At 39.2% G+C, this 22,908-nt stretch overlaps 3 pseudogenes; all 3 read left to right on the forward strand.

Annotated features, from left to right (window-relative positions):
• Nucleotides 1-1,636: 1,636 nt before the first annotated feature.
• LOC129251206 (uncharacterized) lies at nucleotides 1,637-6,157 on the forward strand (annotated as a pseudogene).
• A 3,378-nt stretch (nucleotides 6,158-9,535) lies between these two features.
• On the forward strand, nucleotides 9,536-13,956 carry LOC129251207 (uncharacterized; annotated as a pseudogene).
• A 3,472-nt stretch (nucleotides 13,957-17,428) lies between these two features.
• On the forward strand, nucleotides 17,429-22,017 carry LOC129251208 (uncharacterized; annotated as a pseudogene).
• The last annotated feature ends 891 nt before the right edge of the window (nucleotides 22,018-22,908 follow it).

Genomic DNA, 22,908 nt, shown 5'->3' on the forward strand with positions numbered 1-22,908 from the left:
CTTTTTCTCCGGTTGTTTACAACTGTGACAGTATGTGTTGTGAGGGCTGCCCATTTTGGCTGCTTGTTCTCCCACAGAAAGAAAGCCAGTTATGACTGCCGTTAGTCTCCAGGCGTCCCGTCGTTTCATGTTGATCAATGTTGACGATTACTTCTGATTGTAGGTGGGCCATAACGTTCTGCTAATTTTGCATTTTGTCTGGTCTCTCCATCTACAATCTGCGATTCGGAGGTATCTTAGGGCAATTGCACTCTTGATTCACACCACTAATACCGATTCTGCAAGGGCGGTATTCATGGCAAATCCCCGTCTTGCCAGTTCGTCCGCTTTTTCATTACCTTCGATGCTCCGATGTGCCGGGACCCAGATTAAGGTAACTTTATGGTTCTCGCTCAAGGTGGTGAGGCTCTTCCTACTTTGCTCCACTACTTTAGAGGTTGTTGTAACTGAACCCAGTACCTGGATTGCAGCTTGGCTATCTGAAAGAATATCGATATTGGCCGGATCTGCGATTAGTAGCCTACAAGCTTCCCCAAATGCCAGTACTTCCGCCTGAAAGACAATGCAAGCATTAGGGAGACGCACAGATCTTTCAATTTTAAGTCTATGAGAATATATACCAGCTAGTGGGGGTAATGCGTCGGAACCGACGCGTAAGGCAGTGACCAAGGGAAACACCGAGGGAAAATCGGAACCGACTTTCAGCATTGATCCGGGGGTCTCAGGTGGGAATCCAACTTTTATAGGTAGCGGATCACAGATGGAACCGTCTGCGATTCCTAGAGTAGTGGCGTTGGAAGGGGAAGCCAGCACCAACAGAGGGCTTTCCCCTAGTTTTCCGGGCACTTCGGTGGTATCTCTTCGAATACCCTCCACTAGGCTCAAACGGCAGGCAGGGAAGAGCAAACGGTCCTTCTCTGATCTTCGTATGGCTACCAAGATCCTGGAGCGCTACGGTTGCCAGAATGACTCTCAGTTATCTGAGAAGCATCCCCAGACGCTCGAGTGGGCCAGGGAGGTTATCAGGGGAGCAGAGGAGGGCAGAGGAAAGGGAGTGAAAGCGAATTTGCCCCAATTGGACTCGGGAGTAAAAAGGCAACGCTCCCAGGAGGAGAATATCTTCCAAGAAAAGAGGCCTAGGATTGGTGGTGGCCCGCCAAAATCGTTTAGCGGAGTCGCTAAGCAGGCAGGCTCTATCATTCACGGAGTGATGAGAAGCGGTAGAGAAGACGGGACTATCTCTAGGAAGGAATGGAAGAGGGTAGCGTCCGCAATCTCTGCAGTTTTTATGATGGTAGTGAGGAAAACCCTGCTAAGAAGGATTCTTGGAGAAGCTTCTGCGAGAGCGTAGACGACTGCTATGAGTCCTCTAGGTTAAGACGAGTACTCACGAAGAGTTCCGCTCCATAGGGTTACCTAGACGAATTGGGACGTTGGGCGATGAGCGGCAGGCTTAACTCTTGATCGAAGACATGTGTTGCCTCATGACCGGTAGTTTCTTAGTCAGTTAGGAATACTAGCGCCAAATCGAGAATTGCAACGGGAACGCCAATATGATCACCAGGAGCTAGATTTAGTAGTTCAAACGAATCTACCCCTGTTGAATTCCCAACCAAAGGAAGTTTATTATACAATAATGAAGGTAGAATGGTGGATGGTGGAAATGGTTGATGGTGGAAATGGTGGTTTATATATCCTGGATGCCTCCTGGTGGAACTGGTAAGCCATTCCTCATGTTAGTAGTTGTAGCCATTGCTTGAGCGAGATCCAATATTTCGGATGCAGTTGCCCCTTCTGGAATAACAGCCACGACTCATCCAGAATTAAAATTGCCGGTAAATCTTCAAACTATTGAAGAACCAACTTGTAATATTGCAAAAAACTCCGCAATAGTCAAAGTGTTATCAGCATCGAAAATCATCATCCGGGACGAATGCGCAATGGTGCATAAATGTATATTAGAAGCACTTAACCGAATATTGAAAGATATTCGCAATGACTCGAGATGTTCTGGAGACTCAGTGATTTTACTATCTGTCGATTGCCGCTAAACACTGCCAGTAATTCCAAGATCAACGGCTGCCGACGAAATAATCGCTCAAATCATCGAATCTATGGCGCTATGTGAAGAAACTTTAGCTGAAAACAAACATGAGAGGTACATTACTTTATGATACATCTGCTGAAGATTTCTCTGAGCAGTTTCTGACTATCAGTAATGGCTCGACCATGGCTCGAAATGTCGTCGAACCAAACGGATTGATTTCATTTCCTCAGAATTTTTGTAACTTTGTCTCATCGAAAGACGAACTTATCAACAAAGTATTCACAAACATCATTAATAACTACAAAACTAATGAATGGTGGAGTGAGCGAGCAATTTTAGCGGATAAGAATAAATATGTAGATGACTTAAACAAATCTATTGACTATGTAACAAATGAAGATGAAGCCACCAACTATCCAATTAAATTTTAAAACTCCTTGGATGTGCCTCATTTACACCCGCACAATGTACGCCTAAAGGTTGGCTCCGTAGTAATCATGCTTCGAAACATAAACGAATCAAAACTGTGCAACGGTACATGTTTGGTTGTAAGTAATGGGTGAACAATGTGACATACGCGACGATACTGAAAGAAAAATTCTAAGGTGAGGAAGTTCTCATTCCGAGGATCACAATGATCCCAACCTATATGCCGTTTGAGTTTAAAAGACTTCAATTTCAGATCCATCTTGCATTCGCCATGGCCATTAACAAATCACAAGGCGAATCCTTGAAAGTTTGCGGTCCGAATCTGAAAAATCCATGTTTTTCCCATGTGACATGTGAGGGTCGAAAGACCATCTGCGTTATTTGCTCTTGCGTCTGATAATAAAACAAAAAATGTCTTGTATCAGAAGGTATCATACTTAACTGGAGAGTACAACCTATGCACCAGAATACATGGGCAATAAAGAATCATTAAAATACTTGAGTTTTTTAATTTACATTTCCTAATAAAAAAATTAATTTTGCTCAAAGGCGGAACAAATTTCGCCGGGTCAGCTAGTTTTATATAAAGTACAATTATATCATTTTTTGAAGAAACTTAAATTAAGAAATGCCCATTAAGTCTCTGAGTCAATTTTCAGTCAAATCGGTCCAGCCGTTCTTGAGTTATGAAAAGTGTAACTAACACGAGACCTTCTTTTAAATATATAGATTATTGCCGGTAAACAAATCGGCTAGCACCCTGGGCACTTTTGGTTTCAAAGGATTTTTTTATTTTTGGGTACCTTGGAAGCTTTTGGTTTTTAAAGATTTATATTTTTTATTATTGCCGGTAAACATATCGCCGTGTACCTTGAAAGCCTTTGGTTTCAAAGAATTCTTTATGTTTGTGGTTCGAAAAGATTTTTAGTCTTTTATTATTGCTAGAGGCCCTTTGTTCCACCTAGGAACCACGGGAAAATATATATATATATATATTTTTGCTGGTAAATATATCAGTATAAACTTTTGGTTCCAAAGGATTATTATTATTTTATTATTGCCGGTAAACATATCAGCAGGTACCTTGGAAACTTTTGATTCCAAAGGATTCGTTATTTTTGGGTACCTTGGAAGTTTTTGGTTCCTAAGGATTTATATTATTGCCGCTAAACATATCGGCGGGTACCTTGGAAACTTTTGGTCCCAAAGAATTTTTTATGCTTAGGTACCTTGGAAATTTCTGGTTCCGAAAGATTTTTATTATTTTATTATTGCCGGTAAACATATCAACGGGTACCTGGGGAACTTTTGGTTCCAAATAGTGTTTTTATTTTTGCTTAGCTTGGAAACTTATGCTTCGTAAGAATTTTTATTGTTTTATTATTGCCGGTAAATATATCGCCGGGTACCTTTTAAGCTTTTGGTTCCAAAGGATTTTTTATTTTTGGTAACTTCAAAACCTTTGGCTCAAAATAATTTTTTTATCTTTGGGTCGTGTGGAAATTTTGGTTCCAAATGATTTTTATTATTTTATTATTGCCGGTAAACATATCGGCGAGTATTTTCGGTGTTGCTTCTAGATCAAATCTTGTCTCTTGTGAAATCTCGACATGAGACCATAATCTGCCTGTTTCCTGCCTAAGGCCTATATTAGCGTTAGCGATTAATCGTATTATTAAATCAACTGTCAAGTCACTGTTAGCCATTTCCACCTTGTGTTTCTCACACTTTTTTTTTAACATATATGTATATATATACACCGGCACCAACTCGCCACAACAAAAATATCACCATTCGCCAAATTCGCGACAATTCTATATTGCGAAGTTAGCAATACATACTTGTATGTACGTACGTATGTATTTGTATGTGGTCCACATAGACACACGGACAAAATTATTCACACAACTACTAATTTATCATTCGATAGGCTGTATCTTGAAAAAAGTTGATGTGATTGAAAATGTTATTCTAAGAAAGATACACAAACATATTGTTTACTTAAACATAATATAAACTTAACAAAACTTTACTCCATGAATGAAAAATTATTAAAAAATGTAAAATTCTTCATATTTTTAAGGGACAAAATTTTTCACACAACTCAATTTCATAAATAAAATATCTTTTCGTTTTGCCCGATGACTTCATTAAGTCTATTAGGCATAGAGTTAACTAGGTTGTTAGTCACATTTGGACTTAAATTTCCCCGTTCCTGTTGAAGTACCTCCTTTAGTTGGGTTTTGCTAGTTATGATAATTTAGCGACACAGCTACCGAGTTCATCCCACAAATGTTCGATGGGATTCAAGTCAGGACACTATGATGGTGTTGGAAGAATGTGAGGCACATAATGTATGATCCATATACGAACATCGGAGGTAATATGCTTGGAATTAATATCTTGCTGAAAATAAAAGTTATTTCGAACACACAGCTTTTGCGCACTTGTAAGTTTTCTTTTAAAATATTCAGCCCTATCATAGAATCCGTCGTAGACTGTTTTTCGTAGAAACTAAGAAATTGTAATCATACAATTCGAATAGCTCCGAACGCACATTCGAAATTCGTAGAGAAGCATTCACTGAATACACTCGTAACGTCAAATCTTACAGTTTCGTACAATTTTTCTACGACAACGTTAGACTAACAGACAAAAATTAGAAGAAGTAATAAAAAGAAAATTTAAAAGGAAACAAATAAGAAATCTGTAAAATGTAAGTCCCATATTAACGAAACTATAAACAAAATGGAATTTTTTAAGTATATTTACTTTTATTTGATTTTTACAGGTACAAAGTTGTAACAACACGTCAGCAGTATGCCAGTTTGTTGGAGCTAATAAAGGAGAAGCTAGAAATTGCTCAGGGGTTCTCCAAATGCTCGAAGGAAGAGGTAGCCGAGTTTTGGGAAAATGTTGCGAAGGAGCTTAACGGTATAGGCCCACCAACCAAAGATGTATCAAGCTGGAAAAAGGTAATAAAGGGCTGTATATAACTACATTAACCGTTTGCACAACATATTTTTATTTCAGGTGTGGTTAGATTGGAAGGCTTATATAAAGCGAAAATTGTCCGAAAACAAGAGGGAGCAAACAATCGGTGGCCGATATAAGCAGCACCACCTTAATGAGATGGAAGAAGAAGTCATCAGTCTGACCGCTTTAGAGACCAGCATGCACGATATCACAGGCACAGTAAGTGTGGCACTACCTGCTACTGTCGAAGCAGAGAATAGTGGACCCGATCCGGACGTATCCATGCTGTCGGATAACTGCAGTCCTTCTTTCACGAGACGTGCCCCAACTGTCCAAAAGCGAGTCGATACAAGTACTGCAGATCTTATTAAAGAGCAGCTAGCACTTCAAAAGGACTTCCAAGCAAAGAGTCTGCAGCAATCTCGCTTCGACTATGCAGCGAATGTGTTCAGCACTGGAAACTGGCGACCTAAAAGCAGCCGACCTGGAAGAAACGCGTAGGCACCATAGAAACATGGAGTGCTCGAATGCGGCCAAAAATCAAATAAAACAACAAACGTTAGAAGTAGAAAATAAGAGTCTCGAAGCGTTGTCAAAAAAAAAAAAATTAATACACATATTTTATTGAAAACTACAAATGTTTACTGTGCCTTACTTGTGTGTATATATGTATACTTATATATCGTATTTACTAGGTATGGCTAGACTGGAAGGCGTATATGAAAAGGAAGCTAGCGGAAAACAAAAAAGAACAGACATACATATAATACATAAAACATATAAGTCTTGCTATTTTTTAATTGAATATTATAGTCGTGTTAATGTTGAAGATATAGATTCCCTTATCCGAATAGCTGCATCAGTATATGTGGAAGGAGAAGGTTCATACGTTTGATTAAAATGGTTTTCTTCAACATTTTCTGAAAAATCATCAACCCCGCGATAATGGATACAAATATTGTGCAATGCTGCGGCAACGTTCACTATTTGGCAAACCTTCATGGGTTCATAATAAAGCTCACGAGCACCCAGAAGGCATCTGAATCGGTTCTTAAATACACCTATGGTCCTTTCTATAGTATTTCTTGCTTTTGCATGTATTTTATTGTAGTTTTTTTCGGCGCTTCCTGTTGTAGGTGAACGAAAAGGTGTCATTAACCATGGCTCTAGAGCATATCCAGCGTCTCCTGTGAAATAAATAAAATCATTTCAGCAAAAAATTATTCAAACGGTCTATATGTGTATGCACATACCCAAAAGCCAAGTGTTTCGTTCGCCGTTTAGGTGTTTATTTTCAAAAAATTTCGCGCGCTGCTTACGTTCCAAATACGAGCATCGTGGTTGCTGCCAGGATACTGCGCATTCACGTAACGAATTCTCATTTTATTATCGCATATCTGCAATAAATAATAAATTAGACAGATATTTGAAATATCAGTTTTTGCAAGACTTACAATCAGCATTGATGCTATACTACCCTTTACGATTAAAATACAGGAATTTGTCTTAGCTGGCGCAACAATTTTAATGTGTGTTCCGTCTACACATAAAATCGCACCAGGAAATCCATATTTTTGATAAAAGTCCATCTTTGCTTGTCTTTGTTTTTCGTTGCTTAAATCAAGATTCCCCCACTGAGGACATAGGAGACATTGAAGAGTGTATAACACGTCTTTTAATACGCCACAAAATGTGGATTGAGCCATGGGAATGTCAAAATCCTTTCCCACTCCATGCTGGTACCCACCCTCCGCAAAAAAACGTAATACGGAAGACAAACGCTGGAGCGAAGAGAGGGAGCCCGATCTCGTTGAGCGTGCATTTCCATCTAGGGCACTTAAGACGTACAAAAACGCCGCCTTATTCAAACGGTAATTTTTAGTAAATTTGCTTCATAAAATAAAGTTAACCTATAAAGTTATTCCTATACTTACATTGTGTCCTCGACATCGAGCGGATTACTTGCGTCCCTTAATATTTTTCGTTGAATTTTCATATTCGATCTACTTCTTTCACCTTCCGCCTCCACCAACATTATAGAAAATACCAACGAAGAATCCATAACACTTAAAAGCTTTGTTTTTCCAATAAATATTTCAGTCTTATTAAATTTATTTACGGTGGTCTTTATTTAAAATTCAATTTATTGCAAAACATCTGATTTCGAAACGGCAAAATTTAAAATATGCGTACGGCAACAAGTGGTGATTCTTCCAGAATCCAACTAGCGCTTCCGCACCTTTTTCATGCCACATCCTCGTTACCAACTTGTTTACCAGTTATTTACAGCATGACTTTATCCAGTCTGTGCGGTTCAGGAACCTTATCAGGTTGTTGACATCTAAGCCAGACAGCTGTTCCAGGCTCTCGAACAGCGGTTGGCCCAGGGTTGACATTCTGTCCTTCCATAGGGCAGGACATTCGCAGAGAAAATGAAAGATTGTTTCCTTTTTCTCCGGTTGTTTACAACTGTGACAGTATGTGTTGTGAGGGCTGCCCATTTTGGCTGCTTGTTCTCCCACAGAAAGAAAGCCAGTTATGACTGCCGTTAGTCTCCAGGCGTCCCGTCGTTTCATGTTGATCAATGTTGACGATTACTTCTGATTGTAGGTGGGCCATAACGTTCTGCTAATTTTGCATTTTGTCTGGTCTCTCCATCTACAATCTGCGATTCGGAGGTATCTTAGGGCAATTGCACTCTTGATTCACACCACTAATACCGATTCTGCAAGGGCGATATTCATGGCAGATCCCCGTCTTGCCAGTTCGTCCGCTTTTTCATTACCTTCGATGCTCCGATGTGCCGGGACCCAGATTAAGGTAACTTTATGGTTCTCGCTCAAGGTGGTGAGGCTATTCCTACTTTGCTCCACTACTTTAGAGGTTGTTGTAACTGAACCCAGTACCTGGATTGCAGCTTGGCTACCTGAAAGAATATCGATATTGCCCGGATCTGCGATTAGTAGCCTACAAGCTTCCCCAAATGCCAGTACTTCCGCCTGAAAGACAATGCAAGCATTAGGGAGACGCACAGTTCTTTCAATTTTAAGTCTATGAGAATATATACCAGCTAGTGGGGGTAATGCGTCGGAACCGACGCGTAAGGCAGTGACCAAGGGAAACACCGAGGGAAAATCGGAACCGACTTTCAGCATTGATCCGGGGGTCTCAGGTGGGAATCCAACTTTTATAGGTAGCGGATCACAGATGGAACCGTCTGCGATTCCTAGAGTAGTGGCGTTGGAAGGGGAAGCCAGCACCAACAGAGGGCTTTCCCCTAGTTTTCCGGGCACTTCGGTGGTATCTCTTCGAATACCCTCCACTAGGCTCAAACGGCAGGCAGGGCAGAGCAAACGGTCCTTCTCTGATCTTCGTATGGCTACCAAGATCCTGGAGCGCTACGGTTGCCAGAATGACTCTCAGTTATCTGAGAAGCATCCTCAGACGCTCGAGTGGGCCAGGGAGGTTATCAGGGGAGCAGAGGAGGGCAGAGGAAAGGGAGTGAAAGCGAATTCGCCCCAATTGGACTCGGGAGTAAAAAGGCAACGCTCCCAGGAGGAGAATATCTTCCAAGAAAAGAGGCCTAGGATTGGTGGTGGCCCGCCAAAATCGTTTAGCGGAGTCGCTAAGCAGGCAGGCTCTATCATTCACGGAGTGATGAGAAGCGGTAGAGAAGACGGGACTATCTCTAGGAAGGAATGGAAGAGGGTAGCGTCCGCAATCTCTGCAGTTTTTATGATGGTAGTGAGGAAAACCCTGCTAAGAAGGATTCTTGGAGAAGCTTCTGCGAGAGCGTAGACGACTGCTATGAGTCCTCTAGGTTAAGACGAGTACTCACGAAGAGTTCCGCTCCCTAGGGTTACCTAGACGAATTGGGACGTTGGGCGATGAGCGGCAGGCTTAACTCTTGATCGAAGACATGTGTTGCCTCATGACCGGTAGTTTCTTTGTCAGTTAGGAATACTAGCGCCAAATCGAGAATTGCAACGGGAACGCCAATATGATCACCAGGAGCTAGATTTAGTAGTTCAAACGAATCTACCCCTGTTGAATTCCCAACCAAAGGAAGTTTATTATACAATAATGAAGGTAGAATGGTGGATGGTGGAAATGGTTGATGGTGGAAATGGTGGTTTATATATCCTGGATGCCTCCTGGTGGAACTGGTAAGCCATTCCTCATGTTAGTAGTTGTAGCCATTGCTCGAGCGAGATCCAATATTTCGGATGCAGTTGCCCCTTCTGGAATAACAGCCACGACTCATCCAGAATTAAAATTGCCGGTAAATCTTCAAACTATTGAAGAACCAACTTGTAATATTGCAAAAAACTCCGCAATAGTCAAAGTGTTATCAGCATCGAAAATCATCATCCGGGACGAATGCGCAATGGTGCATAAATGTATATTAGAAGCACTTAACCGAATATTGAAAGATATTCGCAATGACTCGAGATGTTCTGGAGACTCAGTGATTTTACTATCTGTCGATTGCCGCTAAACACTGCCAGTAATTCCAAGATCAACGGCTGCCGACGAAATAATCGCTCAAATCATCGAATCTATGGCGCTATGTGAAGAAACTTTAGCTGAAAACAAACATGAGAGGTACATTACTTTATGATACATCTGCTGAAGATTTCTCTGAGCAGTTTCTGACTATCAGTAATGGCTCGACCATGGCTCGAAATGTCGTCGAACCAAACGGATTGATTTCATTTCCTCAGAATTTTTGTAACTTTGTCTCATCGAAAGACGAACTTATCAACAAAGTATTCACAAACATCATTAATAACTACAAAACTAATGAATGGTGGAGTGAGCGAGCAATTTTAGCAGATAAGAATAAATATGTAGATGACTTAAACAAATCTATTGACTATGTAACAAATGAAGATGAAGCCACCAACTATCCAATTAAATTTTAAAACTCCTTGGATGTGCCTCATTTACACCCGCACAATGTACGCCTAAAGGTTGGCTCCGTAGTAATCATGCTTCGAAACATAAACGAATCAAAACTGTGCAACGGTACATGTTTGGTTGTAAGTAATGGGTGAACAATGTGACATACGCGACGATACTGAAAGAAAAATTCTAAGGTGAGGAAGTTCTCATTCCGAGGATCACAATGATCCCAACCTATATGCCGTTTTAGTTTAAAAGACTTCAATTTCAGATCCATCTTGCATTCGCCATGGCCATTAACAAATCACAAGGCGAATCCTTGAAAGTTTGCGGTCCGAATCTGAAAAATCCATGTTTTTCCCATGTGACATGTGAGGGTCGAAAGACCATCTGCGTTATTTGCTCTTGCGTCTGATAATAAAACAAAAAATGTCTTGTATCAGAAGGTATCATACTTAACTGGAGAGTACAACCTATGCACCAGAATACATGGGCAATAAAGAATCATTAAAATACTTGAGTTTTTTAATTTACATTTCCTAATAAAAAAATTAATTTTGCTCAAAGGCGGAACAAATTTCGCCGGGTCAGCTAGTTTTATATAAAGTACAATTATATCATTTTTTGAAGAAACTTAAATTAAGAAATGCCCATTAAGTCTCTGAGTCAATTTTCAGTCAAATCGGTCCAGCCGTTCTTGAGTTATGAAAACTGTAACTAACACGAGACCTTCTTTTAAATATATAGATTATTGCCGGTAAACAAATCGGCTAGCACCCTGGACACTTTTGGTTTCAAAGGATTTTTTTATTTTTGGGTACCTTGGAAGCTTTTGGTTTTTAAAGATTTATATTTTTTATTATTGCCGGTAAACATATCGCCGTGTACCTTGAAAGCCTTTGGTTATGTTTGTGGTTCGAAAAGATTTTTAGTCTTTTATTATTGCTAGAGGCCCTTTGTTCCACCTAGGAACCACGGGAAAATATATATATATATATATTTTTGCTGGTAAATATATCAGTGGGTACCTTGGAAACTTTTGGTTCCAAAGGATTATTATTATTTTATTATTGCCGGTAAACATATCAGCAGGTACCTTGGAAACTTTTGATTCCAAAGGATTCGTTATTTTTGGGTACCTTGGAAGCTTTTGGTTCCTAAGGATTTATATTATTGCCGCTAAACATATCGGCGGGTACCTTGGAAACTTTTGGTCCCAAAGAATTTTTTATGCTTAGGTACCTTGGAAATTTGTGGTTCCGAAAGATTTTTATTATTTTATTATTGCCGGTAAACATATCAACGGGTACCTGGGGAACTTTTGGTTCCAAATAGTGTTTTTATTTTTGCTTAGCTTGGAAACTTATGCTTCGTAAGAATTTTTATTGTTTTATTATTGCCGGTAAATATATCGGCGGGTACCTTTTAAGCTTTTGGTTCCAAAGGATTTTTTATTTTTGGTAACTTCAAAACTTTTGGCTCAAAATAATTTTTTCATCTTTGGGTCGTGTGGAAATTTTGGTTCCAAATGATTTTTATTATTTTATTATTGCCGGTAAACATATCGGCGAGTATTTTCGGTGTTGCTTCTAGATCAAATCTTGTCTCTTGTGAAATCTCGACATGAGACCATAATCTGCCTGTTTTCTGCCTAAGGCCTATATTAGCGTTAGCGATTAATCGTATTATTAAATCAACTGTCAAGTCACTGTTAGCCATTTCCACCTTGTGTTTCTCACACTTTTTTTTTAACATATATGTATATATATACACCGGCACCAACTCGCCACAACAAAAATATCACCATTCGCCAAATTCGCGACAATTCTATATTGCGAAGTTAGCAATACATACTTGTATGTACGTACGTATGTATTTGTATGTGGTCCACATAGACACACGGACAAAATTATTCACACAACTACTAATTTATCATTCGATAGGCTGTATCTTGAAAAAAGTTGATGTGATTGAAAATGTTATTCTAAGAAAGATACACAAACTTATTGTTTACTTAAACATAATATAAACTTAACAAAACTTTACTCCATGAATGAAAAATTATTAAAAAATGTAAAATTCTTCATATTTTTAAGGGACAAAATTTTTCACACAACTCAATTTCATAAATAAAATATCTTTTCGTTTTGCCCGATGACTTCATTAAGTCTATTAGGCATAGAGTTAACTAGGTTGTTAGTCACATTTGGACTTAAATTTCCCCGTTCCTGTTGAAGTACCTCCTTTAGTTGGGTTTTGCTAGTTATGATAATTTAGCGACACAGCTACCGAGTTCATCCCACAAATGTTCGATGGGATTCAAGTCAGGAGACTATGATGGTGTTGGAAGAATGTGAGGCACATAATGTATGATCCATATACGAACATCGGAGGTAATATGCTTGGAATTAATATCTTGCTGAAAATAAAAGTTATTTCGAACACACAGCTTTTGCGCACTTGTAAGTTTTCTTTTAAAATATTCAGCCCTATCATAGAATCCGTCGTAGACTGTTTTTCGTAGAAACTAAGAAATTGTAATCATACAATTCGAATAGCTCCGAACGCACATTCGAAATTCGTAGAGAAGCATTCACTGAATACACTCGTAACGTCAAATCTTACAGTTTCGTACAATTTTTCTACGACAACGTTAGACTAACAGACAAAAATTAGAAGAAGTAATAAAAAGAAAATTTAAAAGGAAACAAATAAGAAATCTGTAAAATGTAAGTCCCATATTAACGAAACTATAAACAAAATGGAATTTTTTAAGTATATTTACTTTTATTTGATTTTTACAGGTACAAAGTTGTAACAACACGTCAGCAGTATGCCAGTTTGTTGGAGCTAATAAAGGAGAAGCTAGAAATTGCTCAGGGGTTCTCCAAATGCTCGAAGGAAGAGGTAGCCGAGTTTTGGGAAAATGTTGCGAAGGAGCTTAACGGTATAGGCCCACCAACCAAAGATGTATCAAGCTGGAAAAAGGTAATAAAGGGCTGTATATAACTACATTAACCGTTTGCACAACATATTTTTATTTCAGGTGTGGTTAGATTGGAAGGCTTATATAAAGCGAAAATTGTCCGAAAACAAGAGGGAGCAAACAATCGGTGGCCGATATAAGCAGCACCACCTTAATGAGATGGAAGAAGAAGTCATCAGTCTGACCGCTTTAGAGACCAGCATGCACGATATCACAGGCACAGTAAGTGTGGCACTACCTGCTACTGTCGAAGCAGAGAATAGTGGACCCGATCCGGACGTATCCATGCTGTCGGATAACTGCAGTCCTTCTACCACGAGACGTGCCCCAACTGTCCAAAAGCGAGTCGATACAAGTACTGCAGATCTTATTAAAGAGCAGCTAGCACTTCAAAAGGACTTCCAAGCAAAGAGTCTGCAGCAATCTCGCTTCGACTATGCAGCGAATGTGTTCAGCACTGGAAACTGGCGACCTAAAAGCAGCCGACCTGGAAGAAACGCGTAGGCACCATAGAAACATGGAGTGCTGGAATGCGGCCAAAAATCAAATAAAACAACAAACGTTAGAAGTAGAAAATAAGAGTCTCGAAGCGTTGTCAAAAAAAAAAAATTAATACACATATTTTATTGAAAACTACAAATGTTTACTGTGCCTTACTTGTGTGTATATATGTATACTTATATATCGTATTTACTAGGTATGGCTAGACTGGAAGGCGTATATGAAAAGGAAGCTAGCGGAAAACAAAAAAGAACAGACATACATATAATACATAAAACATATAAGTCTTGCTATTTTTTAATTGAATATTATAGTCGTGTTAATGTTGAAGATATAGATTCCCTTATCCGAATAGCTGCATCAGTATATGTTGAAGGAGAAGGTTCATACGTTTGATTAAAATGGTTTTCTTCAACATTTTCTGAAAAATCATCAACCCCGCGATAATGGATACAAATATTGTGCAATGCTGCGGCAACGTTCACTATTTGGCAAACCTTCATGGGTTCATAATAAAGCTCACGAGCACCCAGAAGGCATCTGAATCGGTTCTTAAATACACCTATGGTCCTTTCTATAGTATTTCTTGCTTTTGCATGTATTTTATTGTAGTTTTTTTCGGCGCTTCCTGTTGTAGGTGAACGAAAAGGTGTCATTAACCATGGCTCTAGAGCATATCCAGCGTCTCCTGTGAAATAAATAAAATCATTTCAGCAAAAAATTATTCAAACGGTCTATATGTGTATGCACATACCCAAAAGCCAAGTGTTTCGTTCGCCGTTTAGGTGTTTATTTTCAAAAAATTTCGCGCGCTGCTTACGTTCCAAATACGAGCATCGTGGTTGCTGCCAGGATACTGCGCATTCACGTAACGAATTCTCATTTTATTATCGCATATCTGCAATAAATAATAAATTAGACAGATATTTGAAATATCAGTTTTTGCAAGACTTACAATCAGCATTGATGCTATACTACCCTTTACGATTAAAATACAGGAATTTGTCTTAGCTGGCGCAACAATTTTAATGTGTGTTCCGTCTACACATAAAATCGCACCAGGAAATCCATATTTTTGATAAAAGTCCATCTTTGCTTGTCTTTGTTTTTCGTTGCTTAAATCAAGATTCCCCCACTGAGGACATAGGAGACATTGAAGAGTGTATAACACGTCTTTTAATACGCCACAAAATGTGGATTGAGCCATGGGAATGTCAAAATCCTTTCCCACTCCATGCTGGTACCCACCCTCCGCAAAAAAACGTAATACGGAAGACAAACGCTGGAGCGAAGAGAGGGAGCATGATCTCGTTGAGCGTGCATTTCCATCTAGGGCACTTAAGACGTACAAAAACGCCGCCTTATTCAAACGGTAATTTTTAGTAAATTTGTTTCATAAAATAAAGTTAACCTATGAAGTTATTCCTATACTTACATTGTGTCCTCGACATCGAGCGGATTACTTGCGTCCCTTAATATTTTTCGTTAAATTTTCATATTCGATCTACTTCTTTCACCTTCCGCCTCCACCAACATTATAGAAAATACCAACGAAGAATCCATAACACTTAAAAGCTTTGTTTTTCCAATAAATATTTCAGTCTTATTAAATTTATTTACGGTGGTCTTTATTTAAAATTCAATTTATTGCAAAACATCTGATTTCGAAACGGCAAAATTTAAAATATGCGTACGGCAACAAGTGGTGATTCTTCCAGAATCCAACTAGCTCTTTCGCACCTTTTTCATGCCACATCCTCGTTACCAACTTGTTTACCAGTTATTTACAGCATGACTTTATCCAGTCTGTGCGGTTCAGGAACCTTATCAGGTTGTTGACATCTAAGCCAGACAGCTGTTCCAGGCTCTCGAACAGCGGTTGGCCCAGGGTTGACATTCTGTCCTTCCATAGGGCAGGACATTCGCAGAGAAAATGAAAGATTGTTTCCTTTTTCTCCGGTTGTTTACAACTGTGACAGTATGTGTTGTGAGGGCTGCCCATTTTGGCTGCTTGTTCTCCCACAGAAAGAAAGCCAGTTATGACTGCCGTTAGTCTCCAGGCGTCCCGTCGTTTCATGTTGATCAATGTTGACGATTACTTCTGATTGTAGGTGGGCCATAACGTTCTGCTAATTTTGCATTTTGTCTGGTCTCTCCATCTACAATCTGCGATTCGGAGGTATCTTAGGGCAATTGCACTCTTGATTCACACCACTAATACCGATTCTGCAAGGGCGATATTCATGGCAGATCCCCGTCTTGCCAGTTCGTCCGCTTTTTCATTACCTTCGATGCTCCGATGTGCCGGGACCCAGATTAAGGTAACTTTATGGTTCTCGCTCAAGGTGGTGAGGCTATTCCTACTTTGCTCCACTAATTTAGAGGTTATTGTAACTGAACCCAGTACCTGGATTGCAGCTTGGCTACCTGAAAGAATATCGATATTGCCCGGATCTGCGATTAGTAGCCTATAAGCTTCCCCAAATGCCAGTACTTCCGCCTGAAAGACAATGCAAGCATTAGGGAGACGCACAGTTCTTTCAATTTTAAGTCTATGAGAATATATACCAGCTAGTGGGGGTAATGCGTCGGAACCGACGCGTAAGGCAGTGACCAAGGGAAACACCGAGGGAAAATCGGAACCGACTTTCAGCATTGATCCGGGGGTCTCAGGTGGGAATCCAACTTTTATAGGTAGCGGATCACAGATGGAACCGTCTGCGATTCCTAGAGTAGTGGCGTTGGAAGGGGAAGCCAGCACCAACAGAGGGCTTTCCCCTAGTTTTCCGGGCACTTCGGTGGTATCTCTTCGAATACCCTCCACTAGGCTCAAACGGCAGGCAGGGCAGAGCAAACGGTCCTTCTCTGATCTTCGTATGGCTACCAAGATCCTGGAGCGCTACGGTTGCCAGAATGACTCTCAGTTATCTGAGAAGCATCCTCAGACGCTCGAGTGGGCCAGGGAGGTTATCAGGGGAGCAGAGGAGGGCAGAGGAAAGGGAGTGAAAGCGAATTCGCCCCAATTGGACTCGGGAGTAAAAAGGCAACGCTCCCAGGAGGAGAATATCTTCCAAGAAAAGAGGCCTAGGATTGGTGGTGGCCCGCCAAAATCGTTTAGCGGAGTCGCTAAGCAGGCAGGCTCTATCATTCACGGAGTGATGAGAAGCGGTAGAGAAGACGGGACTATCTCTAGGAAGGAATGGAAGAGGGTAGCGTCCGCAATCTCTGCAGTTTTTATGATGGTAGTGAGGAAAACCCTGCTAAGAAGGATTCTTGGAGAAGCTTCTGCGAGAGCGTAGACGACTGCTATGAGTCCTCTAGGTTAAGACGAGTACTCACGAAGAGTTCCGCTCCCTAGGGTTACCTAGACGAATTGGGACGTTGGGCGATGAGCGGCAGGCTTAACTCTTGATCGAAGACATGTGTTGCCTCATGACCGGTAGTTTCTTTGTCAGTTAGGAATACTAGCGCCAAATCGAGAATTGCAACGGGAACGCCAATATGATCACCAGGAGCTAGATTTAGTAGTTCAAACGAATCTACCCCTGTTGAATTCCCAACCAAAGGAAGTTTATTATACAATAATGAAGGTAGAATGGTGGATGGTGGAAATGGTTGATGGTGGAAATGGTGGTTTATATATCCTGGATGCCTCCTGGTGGAACTGGTAAGCCATTCCTCATGTTAGTAGTTGTAGCCATTGCTCGAGCGAGATCCAATATTTCGGATGCAGTTGCCCCTTCTGGAATAACAGCCACGACTCATCCAGAATTAAAATTGCCGGTAAATCTTCAAACTATTGAAGAACCAACTTGTAATATTGCAAAAAACTCCGCAATAGTCAAAGTGTTATCAGCATCGAAAATCATCATCCGGGACGAATGCGCAATGGTGCATAAATGTATATTAGAAGCACTTAACCGAATATTGAAAGATATTCGCAATGACTCGAGATGTTCTGGAGACTCAGTGATTTTACTATCTGTCGATTGCCGCTAAACACTGCCAGTAATTCCAAGATCAACGGCTGCCGACGAAATAATCGCTCAAATCATCGAATCTATGGCGCTATGTGAAGAAACTTTAGCTGAAAACAAACATGAGAGGTACATTACTTTATGATACATCTGCTGAAGATTTCTCTGAGCAGTTTCTGACTATCAGTAATGGCTCGACCATGGCTCGAAATGTCGTCGAACCAAACGGATTGATTTCATTTCCTCAGAATTTTTGTAACTTTGTCTCATCGAAAGACGAACTTATCAACAAAGTATTCACAAACATCATTAATAACTACAAAACTAATGAATGGTGGAGTGAGCGAGCAATTTTAGCAGATAAGAATAAATATGTAGATGACTTAAACAAATCTATTGACTATGTAACAAATGAAGATGAAGCCACCAACTATCCAATTAAATTTTAAAACTCCTTGGATGTGCCTCATTTACACCCGCACAATGTACGCCTAAAGGTTGGCTCCGTAGTAATCATGCTTCGAAACATAAACGAATCAAAACTGTGCAACGGTACATGTTTGGTTGTAAGTAATGGGTGAACAATGTGACATACGCGACGATACTGAAAGAAAAATTCTAAGGTGAGGAAGTTCTCATTCCGAGGATCACAATGATCCCAACCTATATGCCGTTTTAGTTTAAAAGACTTCAATTTCAGATCCATCTTGCATTCGCCATGGCCATTAACAAATCACAAGGCGAATCCTTGAAAGTTTGCGGTCCGAATCTGAAAAATCCATGTTTTTCCCATGTGACATGTGAGGGTCGAAAGACCATCTGCGTTATTTGCTCTTGCGTCTGATAATAAAACAAAAAATGTCTTGTATCAGAAGGTATCATACTTAACTGGAGAGTACAACCTATGCACCAGAATACATGGGCAATAAAGAATCATTAAAATACTTGAGTTTTTTAATTTACATTTCCTAATAAAAAAATTAATTTTGCTCAAAGGCGGAACAAATTTCGCCGGGTCAGCTAGTTTTATATAAAGTACAATTATATCATTTTTTGAAGAAACTTAAATTAAGAAATGCCCATTAAGTCTCTGAGTCAATTTTCAGTCAAATCGGTCCAGCCGTTCTTGAGTTATGAAAACTGTAACTAACACGAGACCTTCTTTTAAATATATAGATTATTGCCGGTAAACAAATCGGCTAGCACCCTGGACACTTTTGGTTTCAAAGGATTTTTTTATTTTTGGGTACCTTGGAAGCTTTTGGTTTTTAAAGATTTATATTTTTTATTATTGCCGGTAAACATATCGCCGTGTACCTTGAAAGCCTTTGGTTATGTTTGTGGTTCCACCTAGGAACCACGGGAAAATATATATATATATATATTTTTGCTGGTAAATATATCAGTGGGTACCTTGGAAACTTTTGGTTCCAAAGGATTATTATTATTTTATTATTGCCGGTAAACATATCAGCAGGTACCTTGGAAACTTTTGATTCCAAAGGATTCGTTATTTTTGGGTACCTTGGAAGCTTTTGGTTCCTAAGGATTTATATTATTGCCGCTAAACATATCGGCGGGTACCTTGGAAACTTTTGGTCCCAAAGAATTTTTTATGCTTAGGTACCTTGGAAATTTGTGGTTCCGAAAGATTTTTATTATTTTATTATTGCCGGTAAACATATCAACGGGTACCTGGGGAACTTTTGGTTCCAAATAGTGTTTTTATTTTTGCTTAGCTTGGAAACTTATGCTTCGTAAGAATTTTTATTGTTTTATTATTGCCGGTAAATATATCGGCGGGTACCTTTTAAGCTTTTGGTTCCAAAGGATTTTTTATTTTTGGTAACTTCAAAACTTTTGGCTCAAAATAATTTTTTTATCTTTGGGTCGTGTGGAAATTTTGGTTCCAAATGATTTTTATTATTTTATTATTGCCGGTAAACATATCGGCGAGTATTTTCGGTGTTGCTTCTAGATCAAATCTTGTCTCTTGTGAAATCTCGACATGAGACCATAATCTGCCTGTTTTCTGCCTAAGGCCTATATTAGCGTTAGCGATTAATCGTATTATTAAATCAACTGTCAAGTCACTGTTAGCCATTTCCACCTTGTGTTTCTCACACTTTTTTTTTAACATATATGTATATATATACACCGGCACCAACTCGCCACAACAAAAATATCACCATTCGCCAAATTCGCGACAATTCTATATTGCGAAGTTAGCAATACATACTTGTATGTACGTACGTATGTATTTGTATGTGGTCCACATAGACACACGGACAAAATTATTCACACAACTACTAATTTATCATTCGATAGGCTGTATCTTGAAAAAAGTTGATGTGATTGAAAATGTTATTCTAAGAAAGATACACAAACTTATTGTTTACTTAAACATAATATAAACTTAACAAAACTTTACTCCATGAATGAAAAATTATTAAAAAATGTAAAATTCTTCATATTTTTAAGGGACAAAATTTTTCACACAACTCAATTTCATAAATAAAATATCTTTTCGTTTTGCCCGATGACTTCATTAAGTCTATTAGGCATAGAGTTAACTAGGTTGTTAGTCACATTTGGACTTAAATTTCCCCGTTCCTGTTGAAGTACCTCCTTTAGTTGGGTTTTGCTAGTTATGATAATTTAGCGACACAGCTACCGAGTTCATCCCACAAATGTTCGATGGGATTCAAGTCAGGAGACTATGATGGTGTTGGAAGAATGTGAGGCACATAATGTATGATCCATATACGAACATCGGAGGTAATATGCTTGGAATTAATATCTTGCTGAAAATAAAAGTTATTTCGAACACACAGCTTTTGCGCACTTGTAAGTTTTCTTTTAAAATATTCAGCCCTATCATAGAATCCGTCGTAGACTGTTTTTCGTAGAAACTAAGAAATTGTAATCATACAATTCGAATAGCTCCGAACGCACATTCGAAATTCGTAGAGAAGCATTCACTGAATACACTCGTAACGTCAAATCTTACAGTTTCGTACAATTTTTCTACGACAACGTTAGACTAACAGACAAAAATTAGAAGAAGTAATAAAAAGAAAATTTAAAAGGAAACAAATAAGAAATCTGTAAAATGTAAGTCCCATATTAACGAAACTATAAACAAAATGGAATTTTTTAAGTATATTTACTTTTATTTGATTTTTACAGGTACAAAGTTGTAACAACACGTCAGCAGTATGCCAGTTTGTTGGAGCTAATAAAGGAGAAGCTAGAAATTGCTCAGGGGTTCTCCAAATGCTCGAAGGAAGAGGTAGCCGAGTTTTGGGAAAATGTTGCGAAGGAGCTTAACGGTATAGGCCCACCAACCAAAGATGTATCAAGCTGGAAAAAGGTAATAAAGGGCTGTATATAACTACATTAACCGTTTGCACAACATATTTTTATTTCAGGTGTGGTTAGATTGGAAGGCTTATATAAAGCGAAAATTGTCCGAAAACAAGAGGGAGCAAACAATCGGTGGCCGATATAAGCAGCACCACCTTAATGAGATGGAAGAAGAAGTCATCAGTCTGACCGCTTTAGAGACCAGCATGCACGATATCATAGGCACAGTAAGTGTGGCACTACCTGCTACTGTCGAAGCAGAGAATAGTGGACCCGATCCGGACGTATCCATGCTGTCGGATAACTGCAGTCCTTCTACCACGAGACGTGCCCCAACTGTCCAAAAGCGAGTCGATACAAGTACTGCAGATCTTATTAAAGAGCAGCTAGCACTTCAAAAGGACTTCCAAGCAAAGAGTCTGCAGCAATCTCGCTTCGACTATGCAGCGAATGTGTTCAGCACTGGAAACTGGCGACCTAAAAGCAGCCGACCTGGAAGAAACGCGTAGGCACCATAGAAACATGGAGTGCTGGAATGCGGCCAAAAATCAAATAAAACAACAAACGTTAGAAGTAGAAAATAAGAGTCTCGAAGCGTTGTCAAAAAAAAAAAAATTAATACACATATTTTATTGAAAACTACAAATGTTTACTGTGCCTTACTTGTGTGTATATATGTATACTTATATATCGTATTTACTAGGTATGGCTAGACTGGAAGGCGTATATGAAAAGGAAGCTAGCGGAAAACAAAAAAGAACAGACATACATATAATACATAAAACATATAAGTCTTGCTATTTTTTAATTGAATATTATAGTCGTGTTAATGTTGAAGATATAGATTCCCTTATCCGAATAGCTGCATCAGTATATGTTGAAGGAGAAGGTTCATACGTTTGATTAAAATGGTTTTCTTCAACATTTTCTGAAAAATCATCAACCCCGCGATAATGGATACAAATATTGTGCAATGCTGCGGCAACGTTCACTATTTGGCAAACCTTCATGGGTTCATAATAAAGCTCACGAGCACCCAGAAGGCATCTGAATCGGTTCTTAAATACACCTATGGTCCTTTCTATAGTATTTCTTGCTTTTGCATGTATTTTATTGTAGTTTTTTTCGGCGCTTCCTGTTGTAGGTGAACGAAAAGGTGTCATTAACCATGGCTCTAGAGCATATCCAGCGTCTCCTGTGAAATAAATAAAATCATTTCAGCAAAAAATTATTCAAACGGTCTATATGTGTATGCACATACCCAAAAGCCAAGTGTTTCGTTCGCCGTTTAGGTGTTTATTTTCAAAAAATTTCGCGCGCTGCTTACGTTCCAAATACGAGCATCGTGGTTGCTGCCAGGATACTGCGCATTCACGTAACGAATTCTCATTTTATTATCGCATATCTGCAATAAATAATAAATTAGACAGATATTTGAAATATCAGTTTTTGCAAGACTTACAATCAGCATTGATGCTATACTACCCTTTACGATTAAAATACAGGAATTTGTCTTAGCTGGCGCAACAATTTTAATGTGTGTTCCGTCTACACATAAAATCGCACCAGGAAATCCATATTTTTGATAAAAGTCCATCTTTGCTTGTCTTTGTTTTTCGTTGCTTAAATCAAGATTCCCCCACTGAGGACATAGGAGATATTGAAGAGTGTATAACACGTCTTCTAATACGCCACAAAATGTGGATTGAGCCATGGGAATG

This window comes from Anastrepha obliqua, unplaced genomic scaffold, assembly GCF_027943255.1.
Source record: "Anastrepha obliqua isolate idAnaObli1 unplaced genomic scaffold, idAnaObli1_1.0 ptg000009l, whole genome shotgun sequence".
NCBI lineage: Eukaryota > Metazoa > Arthropoda > Insecta > Diptera > Tephritidae > Anastrepha > Anastrepha obliqua.